Source organism: Coptis chinensis, chromosome 4 (genome assembly GCF_015680905.1).
Source record: "Coptis chinensis isolate HL-2020 chromosome 4, ASM1568090v1, whole genome shotgun sequence".
Taxonomy (NCBI): domain Eukaryota; kingdom Viridiplantae; phylum Streptophyta; class Magnoliopsida; order Ranunculales; family Ranunculaceae; genus Coptis; species Coptis chinensis.
The window spans coordinates 105861931-105875313 of NC_141459.1; the positions used below are offsets into that span (position 1 = coordinate 105861931).

Below are 13383 nucleotides of genomic sequence, written 5' to 3' on the forward strand. Positions count from 1 at the left end.
ATTCGTGCCTCATATTTTTAGTTATAATGAAAATTAATTTAGATATATCCCAAGTCATATAGGTTGCACGTGTTTGGTAATTTGGTTGGTTCACATTAGGTGGCTATGTGGATATTCGAAAATTCGAAACTAAGTTTTTGAAAAATTCGGAAAAAATGGACGTTTTATACCATGAGCTTTGTTGTTTTTATCAATTTAGGCCAATAACTTTTTTTGGGAGCAAATTGGGCCAACAACTTTAGTTAATGTATCAGGTTAGGCCACCGTTACCATTTCGTTACTTCAAATGCTTATGTGGCATGCCAAATGTATGTGTCCAACCGGAAAGCTCATGTGGCACTGTTGTAGTGGACACATAACAAAGCTTATGTGGATCCTTAAGTCACCCTTACGCCATCCTAAGATCACGTGTGTTGCATGTGTAAACAACTATCGGGTATCACCAGCACTTAGTCAATTTTTTCCTTCTTTAAGTTCTCTCAAATCTCCAAATTGGAGAACTCTGTTATATAGTTGTGTTATAATTTTTTTTATTTAAAGATGCTTAATTTTTAAAAAAAAAAAGTAAAAAATAATAATAATAATAATAATAATAATAATGTAGAAAATGAGAACCAAAACATCAAATTCCATTCACTAAGAGCATCTTTAGGAGAGCTACCAAAAAAATACCAAAATTTTGAACCAAAAAAATACCAAGCAACTTTAGGAGCAACATCAAATTTTCGACATCAAACTACGCGATTTTGGATAAACTGCGCCATATAGCCCACGCGGTTTTTCCAAAACCGCGCCATTAAAGCCCAACTGATAGGCCCAAGCCCGCGCGGTGTTCAGAACACCGCGTGCTACTTCTATATATAATCGGGACCAAAAGCAGCGGTTCAATCACTTTCAACTCTTCTCTCAATTATAAACCCTCTCCTTAGTTAAAAAAAAACAAAAACCTACCTAAACTCTTGAAATTTTATATGGATCCTTTTAAACCTTTTGACGGTGATGATTGGCAGTACACAGACGACATTGGAGATGAGGGAGAAGAACCCGATGAAGTAGAATACGTGGGGAGAAGATGGGGGGGAGAAGAACCCGAGGATGTCGCTACCGATGATAGACATCCCTATGTCTTTGGAGTATCGGATGAGCGACCGATTGGCAATTTGCACCCGGTGAAGCACTTAATATGGAAGTTGTGTCTTCTACACGTGATACAAAACACGTGTCGAGTGTAGTGACTAATACTCAGGTAATTAATTAGTTTTGATTAAATATTTTGAATATTAATTAGTTGAGTTGGACCAATTAATTATTTATCTTATACACATTTTTTTTCTTCATAATATCAGCATGTTATTGACTACCGAGTTAGATCGGCTTTACATGGTGTTAGAAAGTGGTGGAAGGTTATTAAGAGTTTGGATGAGTTTGTACATATTAGAGATAATATTTTGTATACACCTTTGGGTATTTTGGTTGATGTGGATTATGAGAAGGCTGATTGCATAGCTTTAGTAGAAAGATGGTGGAGTAGAACTCATACATTTCATTTCTCTTGTGCGGAGTTAGGGTTCACAACACTAGACTTCACTATGATTTCTGGGTTGAGTATCGGTATAGGCCAACTGATACCTTTTCATACAAATTATGAGAATATTGATAGTATGCTTATGAGTTTTTCTCGCTTGGATGTGGATGCTTATGATTCTTCTAGTATTAAGCTATCTCATATTAAGACTGTATATATAGAACCCCTCTTAGATCCTGATACACGAGCGGAGTTAACTTTGATTGTTCTACCTGGTAGTGAGGGTGCTGATGTATATGTTAGGGCTTTTTTGATGTTTTTTATTGGGCATGTTATGTTTCTCAATGGTCATTCTATAGTACGACTGAGATATTATGCTTATGTATTTGATTTGCATGCTATGAGAGATTATGACTTGGGTAGCTCAGTATATGCCACATTGATAGCGGCGTTAGATAAAGCTTCACAGACATTCGGAAGTAGAAGTCCTCAGATTGCAGGATTCACAGGACTTCTAGAGATTTAGTTTTATGAGTACTTTCGAACTCTTTGTCCTAACATAGACATGATTGCTGATACTCGCCCTAGATTTGGTAGTTGGTTAGGGCCTCACTTGACTCGTAATAGGGGGCAGATTAGAAATAATGTATGTATGACTCGTGCTCAGATTGATATTAGATCATTGTCATCTATTGAGTGGAGACCTTAGCGCTTGACTACTGCCTTTGAAGTTGAAAAAACACCAAATTGTTGAAAATTTAGTGATTGATGCTAGGTTGATATCACTCCTAAAGATGCTCTAAATACCCAAGTTTCTTAAAATGAGTTTGCTGGAACCAATACACATTACAATGAAGCATTGCTCTTTCAAGAACACCAACTTTCTTTCTTAATCTGACAAAAAAGCATTGCTCTTAACACAACTTTCAAGAACGCAACTACTACACTTTTATCTTTCGTCATCATAGTTAATACAACCAAAGAACCTTCTCCCGGGATCTTTGTCGTTACAAAGTGTGAGGAGTTCGGGGCTCTCCACAGTAGCAAGTCGATCGGGTGTGAATTAACCGAGCTAATTGATCTGGAAATTGACATTTTTGAAATTGAACAAAAAGCAAAGCCCTAAGTTGCGATATTAAAGAGAAATGAGAGAAACTGAGACAAATTAATGGAAATAATTAAAAGAAAAATGGGAAAGTACATGGGAAATAGATGGGAAATTTCAGGTTCATGAATCCAAAAGCTAGAAATGGGGCAATGGTTATTTAGTGGATGTTGGAGAGATGATGCAGCGAAGTAAATGGAGAAGTAGATATGTAGATGGGAAGTACTTCACGTGTTTCCATTTCACATTTTCACGTGTTTCCACTTTACGTGCTACAACATTACGTAATGCTTACATAACCGAGCCACATCAGATGTACTTAGGTGTCTGTTTCGACAAGATTTGTCAAAACACAGCAGTTGTGAAGGAGATTGTCAAGGATGGTTGTTGAAGTGTTCTTTTTGGAAGAGATTGTGAAGGAGATGGTTGTTGGTGAGAGTTGAGACTGGACTTCAGTTTGAAGTTGCCTACGTACCTAAATGTTGTATTGATTTGGGATCAAGTCTCGATTGTGTAGTTCTGGAAAATGACGAAAGTTGGATTTTATAGGTAGGATTAATGATAGTTACTTTCTCATTCTCCAATATTTCAATCGTGGGATGAAGTTGGAGAACCGGCGAGAGAACTGTCACACGATATGAAGTTGATAGAAGTGAATCTTGAATGTGGACGAAGTTGTGAAAGTTGTGGACGAAGTTGTGGAAGTTGTTTGACTCGCAAAACATGTGCGCAATTGATATTGATTTTACATGTAGATATGTAGGCTTTGAGCATAGGCTTTGAACATGGACTCTGAGTGTGGGCTTTATTGTTGATAAGCTCTGAGCATAGCCTCTGAACATGAGTTTTATTATAGATAAGCTCTGAGCGTGGGTTTTTTGGGCTCTGAGCATAGATTTTATAATAGATAAGCTCTGAACATGGGCTCTGAGCGTGGGTTTTTTAGGCTCTGAGCATGGGCTTTATTATAAATAAGCTCTGAGTATGGACTCTGAGCGCGGGTTTTTTTATAGAAAAGTTCTGAGCATGGGCTCTGAGTGTGGGCTTTTTGGGCTATGAGTGTGAGTTTGTATTGAATTGGGCTTTTATTGGGCCACATTTATGGGGGCCGGAACAGTGTCCATTAGAACAACACCACGTCAACTTCCGTTAGTACACATAGGCAGCTGTTTGTATACATAGGCAAATCTTGTAACGGAACTACACCGGTGGCCCAAAATGATAAAAAGAAAAAAGGTCATGGCCCAATTTGCTCCAAAAAAAAGTTCTTGGCCTAAATTGATAAAAACAATAAAGTTCATGGTACAAAATGTTCATTGTTTCAAAAATTGGATATTATTCAAAAGATTTGAATATCAGATTCTGATATGGCTATATCCTCATCGGATATACGATATATCCTATTCGATCCGAAAAACTAATATTTATTATAATTTTTTAATTTATTTGTTTTTATAGTACAAAATAATAAACTAAGGACATAAAATTATAATAACATAAAAGTAGTACTAAAATGAAAATATATATTTGTTTATACTATATGTTTTATAATGATATAATAAATTATTCAAAGCAAATAAAACTTTAATTAATAATTAATATTTTTCAGATGGGATATAAATTATCCGATATTTGATTTGGATATCAAAAATCGGATTCATATACTATTTTTTGATATTCGGCTTGAACCGACACCCCTAGTTCACATGTAAGTTTATCGAAAAGAAGCGTGTTTGGTTCACATCAATCAATCAAGATCAATTCTTCAAACAACATGCAAATGTTGGTCACAAAGCAAGTGATACTAAAACTATCCATATACAACTACAAAGGCTAGGTTCAACAATTGTTTCCCTAGTTTAACATACCCAAATAACTTAGGGCCGGACTTAGGTAGGGGCCAAGGTATATATTCAATTGAATCTTGTCAAACTTTGGGAAAATAATATATATATATATGTATATATATATATATATATATATATATATATATATATATATATATATATATATATATATATATATGTATATATCTTACCCGTTATATGGACTCCATTTCTATGAACTCCAGAGAAACGCCACTATGAAAAACAATGAATTATATGCTGATTTTTGGTTTAGATGTTCTTCCTACAATATAGACCATTCTTAGAAAAAAATCAACACATTCTAGACGTTTTCATTAATAATCAGCTCTCAATTCATCTTATAAATTCACTTTTGGGGATGGAGTTCATATAACGGGCAATATATGATGAATTCAAACCTAATTTTTTTTGTGGTTATGAAGGTAAGGAAAGCATCAATGACAATTCTTTTTGCACCTGTAACACCTGTGTTAGAAGTACTCATTTCACTAATTTTATCTTCTAATCCAAATTGATTATGTTATTTATAAACTAGACATGACTTTGTTCTCCCAATCCTGTCATTACCAAGGCCCCTGAATATTCAATATATAAATTGATACATCAAAAATTCATTTGGATATATCACTGATTTACTGGTATTTTTGTGTATATTGGATTATCTGTCGCCATGGTTATTACCGAGTGTGAAACCCTTCGTTTTTCGGCAAAAAACTGCTAACTGATTTCTGGAAAATGGGGGAACAAAATACATGGAAAAAAGTGATGAATGCCATATTTTCCGTGCAGGTTCTTGATCGTGGTGAAAAAATTGAACTTCTGGTGGACAAAACAGAGAATCTCCGCTCGCAGGTGAGCATTTGAATGGTTATTTAGTGTAGTCAATTGGGCTCCCTACTCAATGCTCCATTGCTAAAGGCATGACCATTGGGCTTCATTTCAGAGGTGTCCTTGGAGTCATCCAGTAATATGATGGCCTGTCAAAGAGAGGATGTGTGATTATAGGTTCTTTAAGAATATTTCAGTAAATAGAAATTGCCTACCGGTGCAACAGTAAAGATATAAAGGAACAGACACATTGTACGCTCTCGTCTCAAATCACAAGACACTGCATCATCTCCTTTATTTCCTTTCAGCAATAGGTGGAATTCAGAATGCCATATGCCTATAAATATTATAAATTTTTGAGACTGAAGTTTCCGACTTTGCAGCTTCATTGGCTAGGTGTATTTTTAGTTTATAACCGTAGGAAATCACAAGTTATTGGTAGCCTACTAGTCTATTTCTGGAGTTCTAGATTGCTAAAATCCTTGAAGATGATCTAGTTTGCAGATGCAAAGCAGGGAGGCTATATATGTCACTTTGATCATGTGTTTTTTTCCAGAACTAAGCAGTCTACCAGTATTAGATGATGTGATATTTGTGTCTGGTATTCTTGCAGGCACAAGATTTCCGACAACAAGGAACCAAGATGAGGAGGAAAATGTGGGTGGCTAACATGAAGATTAAGCTGGTTGTTTTGGGTATTGTCATTGCCTTGATATTAATTGTAGTATTATCCGTCTGCCGTGGGACCACCGCCTGTTGATTGGAGGAATCCTACTTACCATTCAAGCTTGTAGGAATATCACCTTGAATGTCTTCTCTATCCCCCCAATATGTGTCCTCTGAGTTTTCGTTCTAACTTTTTTTCCCCATTTATTTCTTTATTCTATTAATTTTTTTAAGGTTTTCGTCTTCTCTTTCTATTAGGAGTTTTTGGTTTATGTGATGTTTTGTATGACAGCATATGAATTGCCAGGCGTTTTTTATTATTATTATTAGAAGGGGAAGATCCTGTTGATCTTAGTAGCACTGAGGTTATTTTATTTTTTATTTTAATTTTTGAATTGAATGTGGAAGTGATGCTGCCACCAAGGACCCTACACCTGTTTCTCGAAGAACCCTAAACTCGGTCCTCGTAAACTCTAGGATTGGTCTGTCACTGCATAAACTTTAGGCCTATTAGCCGAACCCCTGTCTGAACAACCTACTGATGACCAGTACATTGTAATTGGAATTGGATATATACATGGAACTGTCAATCAATTAGTTAACTATGGTGTGTTTGATTGAGGCGAGATATGAATGAAATGAGAAGATCTCGCCAAATCACCTGAGCACTGGGTCCTATGTGGGTAGGATCACTTATTTGTCTGAAAATACTTATGAAGTCTAGGGAATAATTGGTAGAGTGAGATTTGCACACTAATCTTAATAATGAATTTATAGTGTGTTCTCAATTTGATCCCCTCAGTGCCAGTCATGTGGCTGCACCAATATACAAATTTAAAGTCATACTCAAATGATTGAGATATCATCATCCTATTATATAGCAGTTATGTATATTATAGTTGTATAAGTGAACTGTCCGACTTCACCCCTGATTGTGAGCATTCTAGCTTAGGTAAATAGATACATTCAAATCTCCCGCCACTTGACTCTTTGTATGCTTGATTGTACTAATTCTATTACCCAGGGAACTTATGGTTTCATCATATGATATTAATTCACCCATATGCATAATAATTAGATTTGTGTATTTAATTAAATATCATCATATATAAATAATAAATATTCATTGGTTTGGTAAAGGCCAAATATCCCAAGAGTATAGTACTAGGTGGCTCCCGAAATTATTTGGAAACGTGTCTGGTTATGATTGGGCTTGGAGCCTTCTTCAATGTCCATATCCAGTCCAGTTTCGCTCACATTCATTCCCTTCCCATATTTAGGTGAATGTGAAAGCTTGAGACAAAAGTTAGATTTTGCAAGGGATGAAGGGAATGGTTGTATACTTGTATGCATGCTTTCATGTTTCCTGACGTAGTCACTACTAAAAAAATGGCTTTTTGTGTCACTTTTTTTTAGGCCTCATGTCACTTTCTACAAAAAAGTGACACACAGAAATTTGATGTGTCACTTTTTTATGGAATGAGGGTTGACGTGTTGCTTCTAGGAAAAGTGACACAACTAACTTAATTTTTCGTATCACATTATTTGAAAGTGACACTAGTGGTTTCCCTTGTGTGTCACTTTTTACTAAGAGAAAACAAAAACAAAAACAAAATAAAACTATGATCAAATTTAAAAAAACGGCACAATTGGGCCTACAAAACACAACACAACTGGACCTACAACACACAAGTACTACTCAAACTCAAAGTGATTTTTTGTTTTTTGTTTTTGTTTTTTTGAATGGCAATTTTAACTCAAAGTGATTTGGGCGGCCCTCCAAAATAACAACAAACTGAAGAAAGATAAAAAAAAAATTAAAAAGAAAAGAAAAAGAAATAAACTGATCAAAGTCTGCTGGATTTAGACTTAGGGTTAGAGAGAGAAAAAGACGACCGGTGTTAAGCCTCCCAACTAACTCTCGGTCACTTTTCTCCGGTGGGCGGTATCTTTCTCCCAAAGACTCTCTTTCTCCCCTGGAAGAGCTATCTCCTTCCCTCGTTCTCCCTCCCAACCCCTCTCTCTCTTCTTGGCTTAAAGAAGTTTAAGGTTTTTTTTTTTTTTTTTTAAAACTTAAATTGTTAGGGTTAGTCGAAATTAAGTTATAGTGTTTCACTCCCCATTCTTCTATCTCCATCTGTTTCCTCCCCCATTCTCTCACTCTCTCTCTCATCACGGCGAAATATTTCATCCAAGTGAAGGAAAGGAATTTAGATGTAGGGTGGTGTAGTTTTGTACACCAAGGAAAAGATTTGTGTTTAACGGCATGAATATATGTCAACTTTCCAATATGGCAAGTGATTTGTCTAATAATTCAAGTGATTTTGGTGAGATATGGCTTAATTATGTGGATCCACCGAATGGAGTTCGGGTCTAGAGGAAAACATTATTTCTCAATGTGGCAAACGTTGTTTGAGATCGACACCGAAATATGTTCCAATCAAGGTGATTGGTAGAGGAGCTTATGGTATAGTTCGGCTCCTCCATTAATCGAGAAACGAATGAGACGGTTCGCGATTAAGAGAATTAATAATGTGTTTGACAATTGCATTGATGCACTCAAAACTTTATGGGAATTGAAGCTTCTTCGGCATCTTCGACATGAGAATGTGATAGCGTTGAAGGATGTTATGGTGCCGATCTGGAGGAGGAGTTTCAAGGATGTGTATCCGGTTTACGAAGTTGATGGATCTGAGACTTGCATCGGATAATCAAGTCTTCGGGAACTTTCTAATGACCATTGCCGATTATTTTCTATTTTAGGTATGCATTTTATTTTATTTTCACTTTAAATGCTAGTGGTACTTTACGTTATACCTAAGGGTGTTTCCATCGGATAATCTAGTTGTCCATCGTGCATTTCTTTTCTTTCTCCATTTACTAATTAATCATCAAAAATGCAATTTATTTTACCTTACTATAAGGATGAAGTTAATCCACATATACTGGGTGCATGTTTGAATGATAAATCATCTGCTATCTTAATCCTTGTTAGTCTGCAAATATATACTGCTTGTTAAAATGTTATCAAGATGGTAATACTGCATGGTAAACCAACAATCTACGCTACTTGTGCCGATTTTATGGTTCCCTTTTTTCTTAAGCTCTAGTTTACTACCCGTTTTGCAACAAAGAATCAAGATACATTATATAAAGTTATCAATATTTTGCAATGAATCCACCCTATCTTTGGCCTATTTCTTACATGGAAGAAGTATTTGAGGAAGTATGTCATAACTCATAAGTACATCCGGGAAGCATTTTATCCAAATAAACTAAAACGTTTTGACACTTGACTTTAGTTGTTGCGGGGAAGTATCTCCATTCGCAAATATCCTTCACGGGACCTCAAGCCCGGTAATCTTTCGTCAATGCCAAATGTGACACGAAGATATGTGACTTTTGGGTGGGCTGGCACGGACCAGGATGGCAAAGAGCGATTCATGGCCTGAATATGTTGTCACCGCTGGTATAGGGCTCATGAACTCCTGCTCTCATTGCGGACAAATATGATACCTCCATTGACGCCAGTGCGGTGCATTTACATCTTTCTTTGAATTACTTGGTCGAGAAACCCATCTTCTCTCGGTATCGAGTGCCTCAATCAGCTCAAACTGATCATTAACGTTCTTGGGAGCCAAAGCGAAGTCCGATCTCGAAGTTCATTGACAATCGAAGGCCGAAGTACATTAAATCACTTCCCCTATTCCCTAGGGCCCCACTTTCCCGTCTATATCCGAAAGTGCCAGTCCATTAGCAATTGACTTGTTGCGAGAGAATGCTCATCTTTGATCTTTCAAAGCGAATTAGTGTCATCGCAGCACTCTAACACCCTTTCATGCCCTCTTTATATAACCCAAACTCCGATCCACGCACAAGTTCCAATTGATCTTGACATAGATGAGGACTTGGGAGAGGATACAATCAGGGATGCTATATATCATTAGTCACATGTCCCGATGTCCACACACTTGAATAGTACTTTTATCTCTTTTCACAATGTCACCGGGTTTAACACTTCGTTTCATTCTTGTGTAAATCCGACATGCGGTGGGATTGATTCCCGCCATTGTTATGTAGGCAGTGTTTTCTTTTGTACCGATAAATTCATGTGGATTATTTATGTAATAAGTGATATATTCTTTCTTCTTTACCTTTTATTTCATCAAGGTTGATGCTCTAAACTATATATACATTTTATTTTCTTGTAGGTATGGGGATTGAAGTCTTTGACATGGAGAAACTTGTTGTGTTCACCTATGACGAAATTATTTTTTCGGTGATAGTTTCACCGATTCAAATCTTCTTGGACATGAGACATATGGTTCAGTATATTATGCACTTCTTCGGTGCAGTGTGTAGCTTTTAAAATCTGAATGTTTTTAAAATATAATTGGGGTTTATCGGTTTGGGGAAAGCCGGAACATATGTCGATTCATGTATGTTAGCCGATTCGTAAATTACTTGATTTTGTGACTGTTGGATGTTCGAGCAATACATCCCTTTCGTGGATTGTGAGGGTTCAGATTGCACTTGACACTACCGTGGTGCGGAATGCATTCATGAGTACAACAAAATTCATTATGTCCACCGAGACATCAAAACAAGCAATATCTTAATTGATAAGCCTTGGGAAAGGTTTGACACAACCATAACAGTTTCTTGTTTAACTTTAATGATTATTTCATTAAGTATTATTGACCCTTCTATTTGTATGTAGGTCACTGATTTTGGGCTTGCGAAACTTGTTGGAAAAACCAGCTGTGAAGGAGAAGCTTCTGCAACAAGAGCTGTAGGAACTTTTGGTTATTTGGCTCTAGAGTAATCTATTCTACACTAATATAGGCAGAGTTGATTTGAGCTTATTAAAGTTGTATTCACTAATTACTAACTTTCTTCAATCTTCCAGAGACTCAGATCAATTAACCTCGGTCCTGCTTTTTTCATTTAGCTAATCGGTAAAGCCTTTTTTTTAAAATATTTTTTCCTGCTTCTTTACGTGAAGTTTGAGTTGGTGGTTTGATTGGAAAATTTGAACTTTGATTTAAGAATCAGGTGGTACGATGTAGGAAGACAAAGTTTAGAACTAGAAAGGTCTTTTTGTTTTGTTCTTGTTTGATCAGACAAATTTATTGAACATGAGGTGGTATCTAAAACAGGTGCGTATCTGTTTTTGACTTTCTATGTATATATCTTTCTTCTAATACATTTCACTAAGGTCATGGGTAACATCCTTTGCTAACGTGATAAGATATGATAGAACCAGAGTTACTTACTACTGGACTCTCTTGTTAACGTATATTGTTCTTATAGATTTTTTTTTCTTACTTGTGCAATATACCGTACCTTTCTTGATTCAGCTCTTTAATTTTGTATAGTCATAGTGGAATGAGGAATTCATGATGCAGATGCATGGATCGATTAATAGATGAATAGATGGCAGCTAGGTTTTTTGGTGTTGGAAGTGCGCACAACAAGTTAAGATATAGCTAGGATAGCGTTAGCGCCATGTAATTTTCTTTTGTTTGTTTTATTGTGATTTTTTTGTATTGGAATGACTTATTTTGTTGGGAATCAAACTAGATGATAAATACTTGGTTTGATCGATGAAATCAATAAAAGTTAATTATTTTGAATGTTGTCTTTTTTTTCCCGAGTAGATGTTTCCATGATAATTAAAGCAGGTTAATGCGATTTTGGTTGTGATGTTTTGATAATGTGGATGTTGTTTATGTCATAAAACAGGTTAATGAAATTTGGGTTATGACGTACAGGATGCAGGTTGATAAATGAATGTATATGATCGAATAAAAAATGAGAAATTTTTTAAAAAAAACAAACAAATGTACATTAGTGTCGCTTTTGGGAAAAGCGACATATGTGTTAAAAGTGACACAACTAACCACTCTTATGTGTCACTTTCTTTTTCATACGAGTTACATAGAGTTGATTTTCAAAAGTGACACAAGAAGTAAAGGGCTTTTGTGTCGCTTTTGACGTACTTGTGTCTCACTCTGGTCCAAAAGTGACACAACTAGTACACTTAATATGTCATTTTTGACGTACTTATGTCTCACTCTAGTCCAAAAGTGACACAACTAGTACACTTAATGTGTCACTTTTGACGCGATCTTATGTCTCACTTTGGTCTAAAAGTGACACAACTAGTACAATTTAATGTGTCACTTTTGACGCACTTATATCTTACTTTGTCTAAAAAAGTGACACAACCAAGTATCTTAATGTGTCACTTTTGGCGCACTTTATGTCTCACTCAGTCTAAAAGTGAATACTGGTAGTATATTTAATGTGTCACTTTTTGGCTTATACGTGTCTCGCTCTGTGCAAAAGTGACACAACCAAGTAGATATCTTAATATGTCACTTTTCATGAAATTATGTCCCACTCTGGTCCAAAAATAGATACAACTTGTCACTTTTGACAATTTTGTGACACTCTTTCTTAAAAAGTGACACAAGAGGTTATTTTTAAGTGTCACTTTTATTAACAAAAGTGACATACACATTTAGTAAGCGCTTTGTGTCACTTTTGGTAGAACTTTATGTGTCGGGGGCTTATAGGTCACTTCAGAATTAGTTTCAAAAGTGACACAAGTGATTTTTTGTGTCACTTAAAAAGTGACACAAAAAGCCCTTCTTTTAGTAGTGAGTTGTTTGCACTTCACCTACATTATATATACTATTCAATTCAAGTACGTAATATGTAGAATAATCTATTGAAATGTACAAAACAATATAACTCTGCAATGAGAATAGTTATGATCAACCAGAATCGTCTAAACTATCCAACTCATGAAACCTCTACATTTATGACTTACAACTAAAATCGCTTGTTCTTATAGTTTGTTATTTGTCGTTGTAGCAATTAGTTGTAGATTTGTAGTTATGGTGAATCCAATCAAGTGATGGGCTGTCGATAAAGATCAACCCGGCCAATATTTCGGTTTTGCCTTTTTATCACTGTGCAACGGAATCATGTCCCACTAATTTTCCTTCAAAACTAATACACTGTAAGGGACCTCCTCATCAGGCACATGATTCGCAAGCGCTACGACTCCTCGCACACCCGACTGCAGCACTTGGTGATGATCACTCGGAGTCACCCTCGTGACATCACCCCGTGGGCGGATACGGAGATTATTAGAAAGAGGAGGAAAGCGAGGGTGATGAAGAATGAACGGTAGATCATTTTGGAACTTTTGAGGTGGGAGTTAGAGAAGTGAGGTGATTGGGTTTATAAACAGTTGGTTTTGAGGAAGTTGTGTGTTGTACTTATGTTCTTTGGTTTGGAAAGAGCGAAAGACGGGGATAGAGTTGTTGTGAACTTTGGTGGGAAAAGGCAGAAGTACACTGTAAATTGTGCAATGGTTA

At 36.1% G+C, this 13383-nt stretch overlaps 1 long non-coding RNA gene and 1 pseudogene across 1 annotated transcript; both read left to right on the forward strand.

The window, feature by feature from the left end:
- Positions 1-4683: 4683 nt before the first annotated feature.
- Positions 4684-6234, forward strand: LOC147506648 (uncharacterized). The gene is made up of 3 exons (XR_015220842.1): positions 4684-4920; positions 5288-5350; positions 5940-6234. It is a non-coding gene; the product is annotated as an uncharacterized LOC147506648 (long non-coding RNA).
- A 2048-nt stretch (positions 6235-8282) lies between these two features.
- LOC147506649 (mitogen-activated protein kinase 4-like) lies at positions 8283-9939 on the forward strand (annotated as a pseudogene).
- The last annotated feature ends 3444 nt before the right edge of the window (positions 9940-13383 follow it).